The sequence below is a fragment of the Macaca fascicularis genome, chromosome 4 (assembly GCF_037993035.2).
Source record: "Macaca fascicularis isolate 582-1 chromosome 4, T2T-MFA8v1.1".
Classification (NCBI taxonomy): domain Eukaryota; kingdom Metazoa; phylum Chordata; class Mammalia; order Primates; family Cercopithecidae; genus Macaca; species Macaca fascicularis.
In genome coordinates, this window is record NC_088378.1 from 43172366 (window position 1) to 43191484 (window position 19119).

Consider the following 19119-nt stretch of genomic DNA (forward strand, 5'->3'; position numbering starts at 1 on the left):
AAAAACACTACCTTCATAAAACCAACCACAGAAGTATATTACCTTCCCTCTATTTTTCTTTTGCTTCAAGGCAAATCTTGTTACCCCTTTTTATCGAATGGGTTGGAAACCTAAGACTTGTTCTTTGACACCAGAGGTGCAGGTTATTTTATGTTTAAAATTCCCTTTTCTGTTTTACTCTTCTCTTTCTGTTATTAGGTAGAGAGATAACTCTCGACCAAATCATTTTTAAAAAGTGTAATTCAACATGGAACTAGAACCATTCTCCAAAGAACACCTGTTGTTTTGTGGTCTTGAATTTCTGAGGAAATCTGCTTTCACTTGATATAACTCTAAAACCTTATTGATTTTTTAGACACCCACCTCTCAGGTACACTCTACTTTCTTAATTTATAATTTCTTATACTTAGTATTAAGGAAAAGACAAGATATGCAAAGTAAAAATAAAGTGAAAATCCTTCAATTAAAACCTGCTTTGATTTTTTTCATGTGAAGCTTGTTTGTTGTGATGGGATAACCTTTTAAACACAATATTCCATCCATAATAAATTTTTGCAGCAAGTTAGGTGTTTGCAACAAAACGTGTATATTTCCTTTAGAAATTGAACAGAAGTTTCCAGAATCTCTTCTCAATGAGCGTTCTCCTCCAACCCTGAAAAATAAAACCAGAGTTGTGTCCCCTCTGTTATCTCATAGCACCTTCAGCATATTTTTGTCATTGTACTTACCACATCATAATTAAATTGTCTGCTTAAGTAAACTCTGTAGACTTGCTTTTACTGAACTGGGGTTTGGTTTGAAGCCATCAGCCCATACTGAGATATAATAAAATGTAAGAGCTGAAACTATAAAAATACTAGAAGAAAACTTAAGGAAAACTCTTACGGATATTGGTCTAGGCAAAGAATTCATGAGTAAGACAAAAGCACAAGCAACAAAAACAAAGCAGGGGCTTAATTAAACAAAACCTTCTGCACAGCAAAAGAAATAATCAACACAGCAAACAGCCTCCAGAATGGGAGAAAATATTTGCAAACAGTGTATCCAGCACAGGGCAAATAACCAGAATATACAAGGAACTCAAACAACTCAACAGCAGCAAAACAAAACCTCATTAAAAAGTCGGCAAAGGACATGAATAGACATTTTTCAAAAAAACACATACAAATGGACAACAAACATATGAAAAAATGCTCACCATCACTAATCATCACAGAAATGCAAATTAAAACCACAATGAGAATCTATCGTACATTAGTCAGAATAGCTATTATTAAAATGTCAAGGTGTCCGGAATTGGTGGGTTCTTGGTCTCACTGACTTCAAGAATGAAGCTGCGGACCCTCACGGTGAGTGTCACAGTTCTTAGAGATGGTGTATCCGGAGTTTGTTCCTTCAGACGTTCAGATGTGTCTGGAGCTTCTTCCTTCTGGTGGGTTCGTCCTCTCACTGACAGGAGTGAAGCTGCAGACCTTGGAGGTGAGTGTCACAGCTCTTAAAGGCGACCGTCTGGAGTTGTTGGTTTTTCCCAGTGGGTTCGTGGTCTCCTGGGCTTTGGGAGTGAAGCTGCAGACCTCTGCGGTGAGTGTTACAGCTTATAAAGGCAGCCTGGACCCAAAAAATGAGTGACAGCAAGATTTATTGCAAACAGCAAAAGAACAACGCTTCCACACGGTGGAAAGGGACCCAAGTGGGTTGAGCTGGCTGGCTCTGGCAGCCTGCCTTTATTCTCTTATCTGCCCCACCCACATCCTGCTGATTGGTCCATTTTACAGAGAGCTGATTGGTGCATTTATAATCCCTGAGCTAGACACAGAGTGCCGATTGGTGTGTTTACCATCCGTTAGCTAGACATAAAAGTTCTCCAAGTCTCCACTAGACTCAGGAGACTAGCTGGCTGCACCTAGTTGATCCCGCACTGGGGCTGCCGGCAGAGTTGCCGGCCAGTCCTGCCCCATGCACCGGCACTCCTCAGCCCCTGGGTGGTTGATGGGACCGGGCACCAGGGAGCAGGGGGCGGCACCCGGAGAAGCTGGGGTTGCCCGGGAGCCCACCACGGAGGGGGCCCTCGGACATGGCGGGCTGTAGGTCTGGAGCCCTGCCCTGCGGGGCGGCTGAGGCTCTGCGAGAATTTGAGCACGGTGCATACGGGCTGGCAGTGCTGGGGGACCCGGGGCAACCTCCGCAGCTGCTGGCCCGGGTGCTAAGCCCCTCACTGCGCTGGGCACGGGCGCCGGCCTGTCGCTCAGTGTGCGGCCCGCTGAGCCTGAGCCCGCACCCTCTGGAACTCATGCTGGCCTGCCAGCGCCTCGCGCAGCCCCGGGTCCCACCCGCGCCTCTCCCTCCACGCCTCCCGGCAAGCAGAGGGAGGCGGCTCCGGCCTGGGCCAGCCCAGAGAGGGGCGTCCACAGTGCCTTGGTGGGCTGAAGGGCTCCTGAAGCGCTGCCAGAGTGGACACGGAGGCCAAGGAGGTGCCCAGAGCGAGGGCTACTAGCATGTTGTCACCTATCAAAGGCAGGGTGTGGTGGCTCATGCCTGTAATCCCAGCATTTTGGGAGGCCAAGGCAGGTGGATCACTTAGGGCCAGGAGTTAAAGACCAGCCTGGCCAACATGGTGAAACCCCATCTCTACCAAAAATACAAAAAATTAGTTGGGTGTGTTGGCACATGCCTGTAATCCTAGCTACTCAGGAGGCTGAAGCACGAGAATTGCTTGAACCCAGGAGGCGGAGGTGGCAGTGAGCTCAGACTCTACTACTGCACTCTAGCCTGGAAGATAAAGTAAGACTCTGTCTTTAAAAAAAAAAGTAAAAACAAACAAACAAACAAACAAAAAACATGTTGGCAAGGATGTGGAGAAAAAGGAATACTTATACACTGTTGGTGGGAATGTAAATTAGTACAACCTCTATAGAAGACAGTATGAAGATTTCTCAAGGAACTAAAAGAATTACCATTAGATCTAGCAATCCCACTGGGTATCTACCCAATGAAAAGGAAATCGTTATATCATAAAGATACCCACACTCATTTGTTTATCACAACACTGTTTACAATAGCAAAGATATGGAATCAACCCAAAGTCCATCAATGGATGAATAGATAAAGAAAAAATTATATATATACATATAATCTACTCAGCCCTAACAAAGAATGAAACATGTCTTTTGCAGCCACATGCCTGAAACTAGAGGACATTATCTTAAATGAAATAACTCAGAAACAGAAAACCAAATACCGTATATTTTCACTTATAAACGAGAACTAAGTAATGTGTCCACATGGGCCGAGTGTGGAATGATAGACATTGGAAACTCAAAAGGGTGGGAAGGTGGGAAAGGCATAGGTGATGAGAAATTAATTCATAGGTAAAATATACGTTATTTCGGTGATGGAATAATAAACAATTCAGGTGATGGAACAATAAACAATAAAAACCCAGCCTTTACCATTATTTAATATATTCATATAATACAATTGCATTTGTATCCCTTACATTTATACCAAAGAAAGAGGTGAAAAGAAAAAAAATAGCCCCACAACATTTACCATAAGGACAGTGTTGAAAATGTTCTTCAGTGTATCACACAGTATTTGTATTTGGGCCAGATGTGGTGGCTCATGCCTATAATCCCAGCACTTTGGGAGGCCGAGGTGGGCAGATCACGAAGGCAAGAGATCGAGACCATCCTGGCCAACTTGGTGAAACCCCGTCTCTACTAAAAATACAAAAATTAGCTGGGCATGGTGGCATGCCTGTAATCCCAGCTACTCAGGAGGTTGATACAAGAATCTCTTGAACCCGGGAGGCAGAGGTTTCAGTGAGCCCAGATTGTGTCACTGCACTCCAGCCTGGGCAACAAGAGTGAGACTCTGTCTCAAAAAAAAAAAAAAAAAAAGAAAAGAGAGTATTTGCCTTTGGATGATCCTTGAGGGTTTTGTTTGTTTGTTTGGCCCTATGTCAGGAATAGGTATGCTTTCCCTGAGCATGTGGTCTGGTTTTATCTGGTGGAACTGAAACAACCTCAGTTGTCCCATGGAACTGGTGTTTATGGTTTCTTTGAATAAACATAAAAATTAACCTCCCTTAAAACGTGAGAAAGTTAACATTTGTCTTATCTGAGTTCCTTTCTCAGGAAACCAACCATGAGGACTGCCAGATAGTATCAAGGAACTGAAACTTACCAGATCAACATGTCTGGACAATGAGACACAGGACCCTTCACCCATCATCATTGGCCTAACTGACCACCTGCTTCCTGTGAACCACCTTCTTTTTCTTATTCCTCTCTAATTCCTGTTTTCCCACACATGGTTAAAATTCGTTCCTGCTGCATAAACCCCTAATTTTAGTCAGTCAGAGAGATGGATTTGAGACTGATCTCCCATCTTCTTAGCCATAGCACCTAATTAAAGCCTTCTTCAAAGCCTGGCAATACTTATTGTCTCAGTAATTGGGTTTCTGTGTGGCAAGCAGCAAGACCTAGACTGAAATCCTGGTGTTTTGGTAACAGAACCTGTGGATTGTCTCTGCCTTCACAGAGATTACCAAAAAGCTTAGATCCAAATTCCTGGTGCATCCTTAGCAAATACATGCAGGTCTTCATTGCATTTATTTTGTGTATTACCCTGCCTCTAGTGTATGATCCCATCATTGCCTTCCCTTTGCCTTTCTCACTTGTTTCTAATGGACTTTATTTTCTTACATAGTACCCCTCTTTGTTCCCCTCTGTAAATCCTTTTGAAGAAAGGCATGAGAATAAAGACATATCTGTATCTTTCTCTTACCAGGCTATGAGCTCTTTGAGAATGTCCTGGGGTTGTCTCTCTATCATTTTGCACTTGGATGTGGCACAGACTTCACTGTATGTTCAGTAAATATTTTTTAAAGTAAACTAAATGAAGTTGCCATTGAAAAATAAAAAGGAATCATCTGGTAATTTGAGCAATGCCCATTTTCTCTTTCATGGTAAGACAAAAGGAAAAGATTGAGAATCCAACTGTCACCTACAAACAAGAAGGCAGAAGATATTCCTTATCTAAGTCAAGGATAAATAGATGACCTCAATGAAAAGTTCCTTGTTTTTTTAACCTGTTGATGGTGTCATCGTGACAATGTTGTGGTTTATAAACCAAGAAAAATGAAAGATGCCTGTTATCCATCTATCACAGAGCTTTGCACATAGTTGATACTGGATAAATACATGTTGAACCCAGTCTCTCTGAATACTAGTTTGAGAAACAGAGTCATTTAGAACACTTGGCAGGAAATGTCTGGTACTCCTTTTTCCTCAGATTGAAACCAAAAACATCTCAGGAAACCATTGAACTCAAGATTGTTAAACCAGAGTCATACAAAATACATCTAGCTCACTGGGCAATGTTTTTTAATGACAGAATGCCCTATTTCATCTAGAACTTTTTTTTTTTTGTCATTTTTTTTTTATTATGCTTTAAGTTCTAGGGTACATGTGCACAACATGCAGGTTTGTTACATATGTATCTATGTGCCATGTTGGTGTGCTGCACCCATTAACTCATCATTTACATTAGGTATATCTCCTAATGCTATCCCTCCTCCCTCCCCCCACCCTATGACAGGCCCCGGTATGTGATGTTCCCACTCTGTGTCCAAGTGTTCTCATTGTTCAGTTCCCACCTATGAGTGAGAAGATGTGGTGTTTGGTTTTCTGTCCTTGTGATAGTTTGCTAAGAATGATGATTTCCAGCTTCATCCACGTCCCTACAAAGGACATGAACTCATCCTTTTTTAAAGCTGCATAGTATTCCGTGATGTATATGTGCCACATTTTCTTAATCCAGTCTATCATTGATGGACATTTGGGTTGATTCCAAGTCTTTGCTATTGTGAATAGTGCTGCAATAAACATATGTGTGTATGTGTCTTTATAGTAGCATGATTTATAATCCTTTGGGTATATACCCAGTAATGGGATCACTGGGTCAAATGGTATTTCTAGTTCTAGATCCTTGAGGAATCGCCACACTGTTTTCCACAATGGTTGAACTAGTTTTCAGTCCCACCAACAGTGTAAAAGTGTTCCTATTTCTCCACATCCTCTCCAGTACCTGTTGTTTCCTGACTTTTAAATGATTGGCATTCTAACTGGTATGAGATGGTATCTCATTGTGGTTTTGATTTGCATTTCTCTGATGGCCAGTGATGATGAGCATTTTTTCATGTCTGTTGGCTGCATAAATGTCTTCTTTTGAGAAGTGTCTGTTCATATCCTTTGCCCACTTTTCGATGGAGTTGTTTGATTTTTTCTTGTAAATTTGTTGAAGTTTTTTGTAGATTCTGGATATTAGCCCTTTGTCAAATGGGTAGATTGCAAAATTTTTCTCCCATTCTGTAGGTTGCCTGTTCACTCTGATGGTAGTTTCTTTTGCTGTGCAGAAGATCTTTAGTTTAATTAGATCCCATTTGTCAATTTTGGCTTTTGTTGCCGTTGCTTTTGGTGTTTTAGGCATGAAGTCCTTGCCCATGCCTATGTCCTGAATGGTATTGCCTAGGTTTTCTTCTAGGGTTTTTATGGTTTTAGGTCTGACCTTTAAGGTTTTAATCCATCTTGAATTAATTTTTGTATAAGGGGTAAGGAAGGGATCCAGTTTCAGCTTTCTACATATGGCTAGCCAGTTTTCCCAGCACCATTTATTAAATAGGGAATCATTTCCCCATTTCTTGTTTTTGTCAGGTTTGTCAAAGATCAGATGGTTGTAGATGTGTGGTATTATTTCTGAGGGCTCTGTTCTGTTCCATTGCTCTATGTATCTGTTTTGGTACCAGTACCATGCTGTTTTGGCTACTGCCGCCTTGTAGTACAGTTTGAAGTCAGGTAGCGTGATGCCTCTAGCTTTGTTCTTTTGGCTTAGGATTGTCTTGGCAATGTGGGCTCTTTTTTGGTTCCATATGAACTTTAAAGTAGTTTTTTTTTTCCCATTCTGTGGAGAAAGTCATTGGTAGCTTGATGGGGATCCCATTGAATCTATTAATTACCTTGGGCAGTATGGCCATTTTCACAATATTGATTCTTTCTATCCATGAGCATGGAATATTCTTCCATTTGATTGTGTCCTCTTTTATTTTGTTGAGCAGTGGTTTGTAATTCTCCTTGAAGAGGTCCTTCACATCCCTTGTAAGTTGGATTCGTAGGTATTTTATTTTCTTTGAAGTGATTGTGAATGGGAGTTCACTCATGATTTGGCTCTCTGTTTGTCTGTTATTGGTGTCTAGAAATGCTTGTGATCTTTGCACATTGATTTTGTATCCTGAGACTTTGCTGAAGTTGCTTATCAGCTTAAGGAGATTTTGGGCTGAAACGATGGGGTTTTCTAAATATACAATCATGTCATCTGCAAACAGGGACAATCTGACTTCCTCTTTTCCTAATTGAATATGCTTTATTTCTTTCTCTTGCCTGATTGTCCTGGCCAGAACTTCCAACGCTAGGTGGAATAGGAGTGGTAAGAGAGGGCATCCCTGTCTTGTGCCAGTTTTCAAAGGGAAAGCTTCCAGTTTTTGCCCATTCAGTATGATATTGGCTGTGGGTTTGCCATAAATAGCTGTTATTATTTTGAGATACATCTCATCAATACCTAATTTATTGAGAGTTTTTAGCATGAAGGACTGTTGAATTTTGTTGAAGGCCTTTTCTGCATTTATTGAGAAAATCATGTGTTTGGTTCTGTTTATATGATGGATTACGTGTATTGACTTGCGTATGTTGAACCAGCCTTGCATCCCAGGGATGAAGCCCACTTGATCACAGTGGATAAGCTTTTTGATGTGCTGCTGGATTCGGTTTGCCAGTATTTTATTGAGGATTTTCACATCGATGTTCATCAGGGATATTGGTCTAAAATTCTTTTTTTGTTGTTGTTGTGTCTCTGCCAGGCTTTGGTATCAGGATGATGCTGGCCTCATAAAATGAGTTAGGGAGGATTCCCTCTTTTTCTGTTGATTGGAATAGTTTCAGAAGGAATGGTACCAGTTCTTCTTTGTACCTCTGGTAGAATTCGGCTGTTAATCCATCTGGTCCTGGGCTTTTTATGGTTGGTAGGCTATTAATGATTGCCTCAATTTCAGAGCCTGTTATTGGTCTATTCAGGGATTCAACTTCTTCCTGGTTTAGTCTTGGGAGGGTGTATGTGTCCAGGAATTTATCCATTTCTTCTAGATTTTCTAGTTTATTTGCATAGAGGTGTTTATAGTATTCTCTGATGGTAGTTTGTATCTCTGTGGGATTGGTGGTGATATTCCCTTTATCATTTTTTAGTGCACCTATTTGATTCTTCTCTTTTCTTCTTTATTAATCTTGCTAGCGGTCTATCACTTTTGTTGATCTTTTCAAAAAACCAGCTCCTGGTTTCATTGATTTTTTGAAGGGTTTTTTGGTGTCTCTATCTCCTTCAGTTCTGCTCTAATCTTAGTTATTTCTTGCCTTCTGCTAGCTTTTGAATTTGTTTGCTCTTGCTTCTCTAGTTCTTTTAATTGTGATGTTAGGGTGTCCATTTGAGATTTTTCCTGCTTTCTCTTGTGGGCATTTCGTGCTATAGATTTCCCTCTACACACTGCTTTAAATGTTTCTCAGAGATTCTGGTACATTGTGTCTTTGTTCTCATTGGTTTCAAAGAACATCTTTATTTCTGCCTTCATTTCGTTATGTACCCAGTAGTCATTCAGGAGCAGGTTGTTCAGTTTGTATGTAGTTGAGTGGTTTTGAGTGAGTTTCTTAATCCTGAGTTCTGGTTTGATTGCGCTGTGGTCTGAGAGACAATTTGTTATAATTTCTGTTCTTTTACATTTGCTGAGGAGTTCTTTACTTCCGACTACGTGGTCAATTTTGGAATAAGTGCTATGTTCACCTAGAACTTTCAAGTCATGATTCATAGTAGATTAATTTTGTCCTTTAAAAGAAAATAAACCAACATAGCAAATATTGGGTTATTTTTTCCACTTGCAGGCTTTACTAGAATAGAAAATGCTAGCAATTTATTTGTGGGTACTGAAACTTATGGTATAGATCTAAACAGAATAAGATGTTGGTGGGATGGCTTTTCTTTAAGATCAAATTTTTGTCTTTAAGTCCCATGATTTTTTTCCCCCTTCAAAATGTCTCCTATAGTCATCCTTTTCCTCTGTTCTTCTTTTAACTCCCTAACCCCAAATTCTCATCGTCTCATCCCAACAATGATACAACAGATTTTCAGCTGGCTTCCTTGTCACCGATTTTTCTATCAAATCAATCCTGAATGTTACTATCAGAGTATTCTTCCAAAACGATATTTTCATCACATCATTCTTATCTAGTAACTTACAATAACTTCTTAGAGCTGGACAAATCAACTTCAAACTTGGGCAAGGCATTGCTTCTCATCATCTCCTCCCCCACTGGCTCCCAGCTTTGTACACTAGAGTGCGCTCTGTTGCAATCTTAGCATCCTGCATGGGTCCCTGGTACAAACTGTCCCTTTAAGGTATCTGTATCTGCATGCAACAGGAAGTGGGGTGTGGTTTGTTCTGGGATGAGACTACAGTTGTATGCTGAAAAGAGTTTATCCTTGACCTAGAACTAGTACTGCTTTTAGAAAAAAAAAAATCTTGTTTACAGTTAAAAAGCATAGCACTTACAGTTAAAAAAGAAGAAAGGCAAATAACAACAAAGAATATAACATTTAAATGCTCCTGGTAATAACAACCACTATTTATTGAGAGCTTACTATGCGCTAGGCACTACACATACATTATCAGTCTTAACTCTGAAATAGATACCATTATCCCCATTTCACAAATATCTTGCCCACAATCACACAGCCAGCAAGCCAAAACTGCAACTCGGGAAGTCTGGCTCCATACACAGGCCCCTAACCACAAAATTATAATAACCCTTCATTGGATCTAAAGCTGGCATCTATCCTGAAACCTGAGAATTGCCTGCCCTAGGAAATAACAAATGTTTTCTGCTTACATGCTAGATAGAAGGAATTTCCTCTATCTTGAAGGGAAAGTTTTTTTTTTTTTAAACGAAAGCACACTGTAGTGTGGGTCCAAACAAGGCACAGTGGTACTCTTATCACCCTTGCTTCCACTTTCGAGCAGCTCCTTTAGGTATTGATCAGGTGTTTCATTTTACAAAGAAACCCCACAGATTACTGAGGACAATGTTTTAACCCAAACCAGACCATGGGCCACAGTATGACAAATTGGAGAGTGTGGTAGGATTGGTTCAGAGTAGAGTCCATGCTGTGATCCTCTGTGGGAGACTCTTGAGTAAACCCAACTTGGCAAATTTAATGGTGCAAAAAAATGGCCCAAGCCAGGAAGGCTGCAGAATCAGTGTCTCAGCATTTCAAACAGAATTTTCTAATAAAAATGTTAACACAATATACAAGTAGAGAACTATGACTAGGTGATCAACAGCATATAGGAAGTGGCCATACCTAGAATTTCAGGCATAAGAAGATCTTGTACATGGGATGTTGCCTCCATTGCCTACTACAATATCACAATTTAATCATTTCCCATTGGCTCATAAGAGCTGGTTGTGCACGTCTCTTCCCAACCTTGAGTTCAGTGGCTTGTGCTGATAACCTAAAATTGGCCACAGTAGGAGTATTTATACCATGGGCAACTAGAAATGCTACAAATCAGGGTTCCCTCCCACCTCCCTTCCCAGCCAGTTTAGCAACAGCACAGCACTAAAACTACCCCAAGAGTTGCTTAAAACAGCAACTATTTATTATTTCTCACAATTCTGTGGGTTGACTAGGCTCATCCGGGCAATCTGTTCCATGTGGTAAAGCTGTGGTGACTCATACGGCTATATTCAGCTAAGATAGGATTTCTCAAGCTTGGCACTAGGTTTGGGGCTGGATGATTGTTTGTTGTTGTGTCCTGTGCATTGTAGGCTGTTTAGCAGCATCTCTGGCCTCAACCTACTGGATGCTAGAAGCGACAACCAAAAATATCCCTGGACACTGCTAAATGTCCCTAAAGGCAAAATTGCCAGGGGTTGAGAAGCACAGAGCTAAGACCTTGGCTGGGGCTGGAACAAGAATATCCCTTCTCATCTTCCACATGTGCATGATCTTTTATTAAAGAAAAATGTTATTCATGACATTTGTTAGAGATGGTAAGGCAAACTTTTCAAGGGGACTACTACCGTGGAGTTTTGTATTAAGAGAGAGAGATTGGACTAAACTCCAAATACAACAAGAAAAAGCAGGGATTTGTAGCCAAGAAGCAGGCATGGGAGTCAGTGGATGGACAATTACTAAGACGAAACATCAAGGTTAGGGGGATTGTGGCCAAACTGACTTGAGAGGATTCTTGCCGAAGGCAGTCCAGGCTGATTTCATATGGAAAGTTGGAGATTTTTATGAAATTGACCCAGCAAGATTCTTGCTAAAAGAGAACTAAGCAGGCTAAGGACAAGGCAAGGTTGGGGCCTCGTCAAAAAGATGAATCAGAGGGACCTGACTCAAGTTTGGTCAAGGACAGAGTCTTTGTCACCTTCTCCATGTGGCCTCTCATCATTCCATAGTCTGTCTCAAGTTTCTTTGCAGCATGGTGGCTGGCTTTTGGGAGAGCAAAAGCAAATTTAGGGTCCAGACTAGAGCAATTGCACTTTTGATGCATTTCTAATCAGTCAAAGCAAGTCACAAGGCCAGGTTAGATTTAAGTAGAAGGCAAATAGACTCCACCTTTTGAAGACAAGAGTAGCACATTTGTGTTCATCTTTAATCCATGCAGTACCATGTTTGCATTTAAGGACTTAGAGCAAATATTCTGCAGGAGGAAAGGAAATATTAAGACATAATTCTCTTCAAGATTGACTGAAATTAACTCCAGAACCATACATAGCAGTCCTTATTACTGGACTAACAGTGAAACTGATTGTTCATATGATGGTAAATTTTTGTTCCATGTAACAATTATAGCATATTTGAAATTTCTTAAAATGGAAGCAATACCATGAATATTCAACTGCTTACATAATTTAGAATTAGTAGTTAATGTATTATATCTTCTGACAGTTTCAGTTTTATAGTTTTGAAGATATTTCCCAAGAAGTCTTCTAAAGAATTGGTTGTTTACAAGAGGGATCCAATATCTGTCTTTTCACCATTGTATCAATACTCACCTGATGGCTAGTGCCAGAAGTAGATTATTTTCTTTTCTTTTTCTTTTCTTTTCTTTCTTTTTTCTTTTTGAGATGGAGTCTCACTCTGTTGCCCAGGCTGGCGTGCAGTGGCACCATCTGGGCTCACCACAACCTCTGCCTCTCAGGTTCAAGCAATTCTCTTGCCTCAGTCTCCCGAGTAGCTGGGATTACAGGCATGCACCACCACACCCAGTTGATTGTTATATTTTTGGTAGAGATGGGTGGGGGTTTCACCATGTTGGCCAGGCTGGTCTCAAACTCCTGACCTTAAGTGATCCGCCTGTCTCAGCCTCCCAAAGTGCTGAGATTACAGGTGTGAGCCACTGTGCCCAGTTAGAAGTAGATTTTTGTTGTTGTTGTTCCAAGGCATTATTTCCCGTAAAAATATACAGCAGGACTCTACTTCCACAGAATGTTAATGGGCATTACATGTAAAAAGATTTATAGGTTATATACATTTGGGAAATTCTAAGTTGAGAGTAAACAGGTTTCTTTACTGCTGGACTTTTAGGATCTTTACTATGCTAATATATATTGTGACTCATACAATATACAGTGTTTCCTAGACTTATTTTACCACAGAAATAGAGGCACATCTTATATAACTAGTGTTCCTTAGAATATTCTTGGTAGAAATCATTCCAAGTAGAAATAAAGGAGGAAGCAGAATCTTGAGAGAAAATTCTAGCCAAGATCAATCAAAATAAACTCCAGAAACAAGCAGAGCAGTAGCCTTAGGACTTAGAAAAAAATAGGTGTTCTTGAAGTAGATCCTCAGATCCAACAATGAACTAACTACACTGATTGTGTTTGTTCTAAAAGTCAACAGTTCTTTAACTGCAGGGGCCTGAAACACTTAAGCCAAAGATCTTTTGCAAAAGTTATTGTAAATTAATGAAATTTTATCATCCAAGATCATCAAAGATTCATTAGTTGAAACAGCAGTGTGGAAAGGAAGAACTGGAATAAGGTCTTACCTTTTTCCATGCTTTTTATCTCATAAACTACACTTGAAGTCCTTGAAAATGAGAACTTAAGAGTGCAAGCAGTATATTAATATATTTGTGGTAAGTAGCTTCTAAGATGGTTTTGTTGTTGTTGTTGTTGAAACAGAGTCTTGCTCTGTCGCCCAGGCTGGAGCTCAGTGGTGCAGTCTTGGCTCACTGCAACCTCTGCCTCCCAGGTTCAAGAGATTCTCCTGCCTCGGCCTCCCAGTTAGCTGGGATTACAGGTGCGTGCCACCACACCCAGCTAATTTTTGTATTTTTAGTAGAGATAGGGTTTCACCATCTTGGCCAGGCTGGTCTCAAACTCCTGACCTCATGATCCACCCGCCTCAGCTTCCCAAAGTGCTGGGATTACAGGCGTGAGCTACTGCACCTGGCCCTAAGGTGGATTTTAATGATCCCCATCCCTTCGTGTTCATGCCCTTGTGTAATCTCCTCCACCCAAGCTTGGGCTAAATCTGGTGACTTGCTTCCAAGAAACAGAGTACAGCAAAATGATGGATGTTACTTCTGAGATTAGATTACAAAAAAGATTGGCATCTGTCTTATTTACTCTCTCATGCTCCCTGTCTTGCTCCCTTGGATGAAGCCAGCTGCCCTGTTGTGAGGTGCCCCAGGCTGAGGCTCCTGTGGTAAAGAACTGAGGGGAGGTCTGGGGCCAGCAACCCACGAGGAATACTGAATCCTGCTGACAACCCTAAGAGTGAGTTCGGAAATGGATCCTTCCCCAGTTGGCTGACTATAGCCTTGTGAGGACTCAGCTAAGCCATCCCTAGATTACTGATTCACAGAAACTGTGAGATAATAAATGTTTGTTGTTTTAAGCTGTTAAATTGTGGGGTCATTTCTTAGGCAGCAATAGATAACTAGCACCGTATTAAAAGAGGCATTTAGAGAGGGCCAGTGTTGTATTATCTAAGTCAAATCTTGCAGACAGCCTACAGAAGCACTGTGGTTAAGTCAAGCTTTAGAATGGCAGAATAGAAAAGTGCTGATTTTAATTGGGAAGAAACATAGGGGATATTGATAAAAACTAGGTGACAAAAATCTTTGAGATTTCAGTGACACTCCAGAGGAGATATCAGAAATACAAAGTGTAGAAATGGATAATTCCTTGGCCACTGCAATTGCTGATGAAGGTATTGCTATTATATGGGTTCTTGTTATACAAATCGAGACCAAACTGAGCCATTCCTTTTTGGTTTAAATATTATGCTAGCTGAACATAAAAATGTGGTTTTAGAAGAATTCGTTTTTTTCTTCATTAGGTCTGGCTCAAATTATTCTTTCAGGTGCTCCTCTCCATTCTCTTTTATTGAATGAATATGTATTAAACACTTACTATTTGCCAGGCCCTGTTTTATGTATAGGAGATTAACAGAGAAATCCTCACCCTCTTGAAACTTACGTTCTAGTGTGGAAGGACAGACAGTAAACAAAATTAATAAACACAAAAATAAATCTCTTAGGCCAGGCGCGGCCTCTTAGGTGGCTCACGCCTGTAATCTCAGCACTTTGGAAGGCTGAGGCGGGCAGATCGTGAGGTCAGGAGTTCAAGACCAGCCTGGCCAATATGGTGAAACCCCGTCTCTACTAAAAATACAAAAATTAGCTGGGCGTGGTGTCGCACCTGTAATCCCAGCTATTCAGCAGGCTGTGGCAGGAGAATCACTTGAACCTGGGAGGCGGAGTTTGCAGAGAGCAGAGATCACACCACTGCACTTCAGCCTCAGCAATAGAGCGAGACTCCATCTCAAAAAAAAAAAAAAAGTAAATAAATAAATAACTCTCTTGAAGGAAATGTCCTTTTGGGATTACTGGGGCCTAAGATAGTACTGATGTTGAACTGGGACAATAGTATGAGCAAGGAAGGCACAGAGGTTGGAGTAAGCAGCAAGTTCAGGGATCATTCAACAAAATTCTGACCGTTTTTTATGACTGCTTTTATAGATTATGAAAATAATCTAAAAGTCACAACTAAAGGATGGAAAAGGGATTTTAAGGGCAAATATTTGAGAAAAATATTAATATTTGTAATCGGGAACAGCCTAAAGGGACAGTAGATCTATGGAATTTATTAATCAATATTCTTATTTGCTTTAATATTCCATTTTTTCAAAGTTTTTATAATCACAATTGTCATTATTCCTCAAAGAAAACCTGTGGCCATAGGAGAGGCTATTTCCAGAAGAAAAAACTGATGCATAAAGACAATACATTGCTCCAGGTATATTTATTTGAAGTGACCTTTTTAGCAGATCAGGCTTTAGTACCTTTTAACTTATGTTTCCATTGTGGACATATTCTTGTGTGCATTACTGTGTTATCTGCAGAATTCCTTCTGAGCTCCTATATGATCTTTTGGATCAAGGTATATTTGGATATTTGGCTTCTTACCCATATTCTATGTCTTCAATTATCCTTAACACATATATTTTGTACTTTAAACCTAATCCAAACTTAGCTGACCCCAAGAGCTCAGAAGACAGGCACAAAATGTCAAATGAACAAAACTAGGGCACTGAAACAATGACTGCTTATTCCAGTTCAGCCTGAAAATTAGCCCACCCCTTTCTCAAGGGTGTAAATTGTTTGCTTTTGATGCCCTTGATTTGTTGCTGTGCTTTATTTTGTTTTTGCAGTGAAGTGAGCGATAGGGTGGGTGAGGTTTCGGGGAAGGAAACCTGGGATAGAGGTATAATTTTTTTTTAAGTTTATTTCAGAGCATGAGTTGATCAGGGAAATTGAAGAATGAGAAGGCAAGTGTAGATGTACAGAACAGAGTGGCTTCCTCAGTTCCTTGGAGTTCTTTATACTTCTGGAAGTTTCTAAGGGGAATGTTCCATTGTACCATCTGCCACCTTTTGTCTTTTGGTACGCTGCCTCTCTCTCTCTCACCTTGAGAAATGGTGGGAAAAGGGCTAGGACAGCAGCATAGAACATAGGAAATGGAGTCCTTTAACTTCACCTAAATTTTGTTCCTAACATCTTGATTTTAGTATATTGTCTTTGTAGCAATAAAATCGTAACTATTGCCTCTGCATCAAATTTGACTAAGGCTAAAAACAGATTAGCAAGGTTGAGCATGGAAGAAGTGGCAAGCTTCTCCTTCCTCCTTTTCATTTTGTTTCAGTTTGAATAGAAGGAGGTAGCTTACACAATTAACTAGAACAGTAACTGGCTGCATGTCTGGGTGCTTTGAGCCAATTAGGATATTTTTGTGGAAAGTTTCCAATTCTTAATTCTCAGTTATGTAGAGGTGGGAGGCAGCTGGTGTGAATGTCTGTCTGCAGGGTACATGCATACTAACTCTGATCCAATATGGCATGACAGCAATGTGCTTATTCAAGAAAATAATTATCTCAATTTTCTTGTACTCTAACCTAAAATGTCTTCACCTTCATGACTTAAAAAAACAAAACAAAAAAACAGAAAAAAAGAAACGCCAAAGCTAACATCACCAACATATTTTGAGACCTCTAGTGGTATCAATAATGATACTAAGCTAAGTCTGAATGGGCAACACTAATTCACTATCTTCCTCCACAGCTCCATTGTCTTCCCCCGGAAGTCTCCCTTTAACCACCATCATCATTTCCTCTGATTTTCAGAATTTCTTGACTTCACTTGCTCCTTCATCTCTCATTTTTGGTGTCCAGGTGGCCATCAAAGCAATATCCCAGTGTGTAAGCTGCTGTGGTGAGGGATGTGCAGGGAGTATATGGGGACAAGTCTAGTTTTGGGTTGTCAGAGATTTCCTAGAGAATTGATGATTTACCTGAGATTTTAAGGTTTGGAAAAATATAGCCAGAAGAAGAGTGCTTTAGGTATCTTCCATGCAGCAAATTTTTATTGAATACTTACTGTGTGTCAAGGTTTATGCTAGACTCTGTAGAGTTAGAAAGCTAGGCACAATCCCTGCTCTCTTAGCACTTAGGGGATTTCAAGGTAGGGGAGAAATAGACATGAAAATATAAGCACAAAATATCTAACGGGTCACTATCCTCTAATACACATTAGGGAATTAAAAGTTTCATCTTCTTTTTTCTGCTAAACAGTCCAACCAGCAATTTCCCCTGAGTATCCAGTGCTTGCTCCTCCTTGCTGCTCCAGGCTCTGTTATGCACTCTGCTGTGGTTGCCTAGAGCTCCCAATCAGAATCCTCTCTCCATTACCTGAATGTGGGGGAGGGTATTGTTTCCTGTACTTTCCTGTCTGTATCTCTATAGTTCACAATGAGGCAGAGAATAGAGTCTGGAGGCAGGGAACCTAAGGGCGTTTCACCCCGACTTCCTAAACTAAATTGAAAGGAAAACCCTAACTTTCCACACCTAAGTAACAAAAGAACCAGAAGCTGCTCTCTTTGCAAACCCTCAGCTTTTCTGCGTGGCAGATGGGAACTTGGCTGTCGGCAACCCATCAGACTGATTGCGGGTGGAGTCTTTGTTTGCATAGAAGTGCAACTTTGTAACTTCACCTTAGCCTCTGGTTGCTTTTTGAACAGAAGTGTGCAAAAAGTGTGTTTGCACAGAAGTGTGACCTTTATAACTCCACTTCAGCCTCTGATTGGTTGCCGCAAGCAACCAGACCAATTGTGGGCCACCACTTCATTTACATGGTGTGAGGATGAAGTGGCCAGTAGGAAACCTCCAGGGGTTATTTGGACCTGAGAAGATTCTGTATCCGGAACCTTGAGCCACTACTGGGGCCGCTTCCACACTGTGGAGTGTACTTTCACTCTCAATAAATCCCTGCTTTCTTCTTTCCTTGCTTCCTTCTTTCCTTGCTTTGCTGGGCGTTTGGTCCAATTGTTTGTTCAAAATGCCAAGAACCTGGACCACTTGCAGTCAGGACCCTCTAATGGTAACAACAACACCGTGACAGAGCTTTTACCGAAGAGCTAAATTAAAGATTACACTATAAAAGGGGAACACTGTAAAGCTGTCAGCTAAACTAGTCTTTCCTCCACAGTTCGTGAGGAAAGAACCTAATTTATACATTCAAGAAATTTATGCTAGCTGTTCTCTGATGTGCCCAAGGCAGATAAAATCTATCCATGGAGGTTTCATTTGAGTGAGAGGGAGATATGCAAGAAATAAGTAAACACGTACATTGCCAACATAATTAGAGATGGAGGAGGAAAATAACAGGGTGGAACTTCTGACAGCTCTCCTGGGAAGGTCTCTGTGGAAGTGATGTATTTGAGCTGAGACCTGAAGGAAGGGAAGGAGTTGGCTGAAAAGGCAGAACAGAATTGCAGAAAGAGATCAAGGGGAGCTCTTCCCAGGGGTCCCCTGCCCTCATGTTGCCTGTCTTCACAGGTATCACCTAATCTCCTACTGCTCATAACCTGGCTACCCATCTTTCAGGACAACTGAGCCCTACGCATAGGGATGGGTTCCCCCCAAGCAGGGACTGCTTCAAAGTCCAGGCAACATCTAGTTACATCCCTGGATGATGGGTCTTGTTTCAATGAATTGTTTTCACCACCAGACTGTGAAGGCTCCCATTCAAGACCCTGGTGTTCATCCCCATTGTCTGGGAACCCTACCCTGTTTCTTTTTTTCTTTTCTTTTTTTTTTTGAGACAGAGTCTTGCTGTGTTGCCCAAGCTGGAGTGCAGTGGCGCGATCTTGGCTTCCAGGTTCAAGTGATTCTCCTGCTTCAGCCTCCCGAGTAGCTGGGACTACAGGCGCACGCCACCACGCCCAGCTAATTTTTTTTGTATTTTTAGTAGAGACGGGGTTTCACCATGTTGACCAGGATGGTCTCGATCTCTTGAACTCGTGATCCATCCGCCTCGGCCTTCCAAAGTGCTGGGATTACAGGCATGAGTCACCGCGCCCGGTCCCCTATTTCTTTCATTACTGTTACTGACGGGCATAGCCTTTGAATGAGTTATTAATCCAAAATCCTTTGTTTTCCATT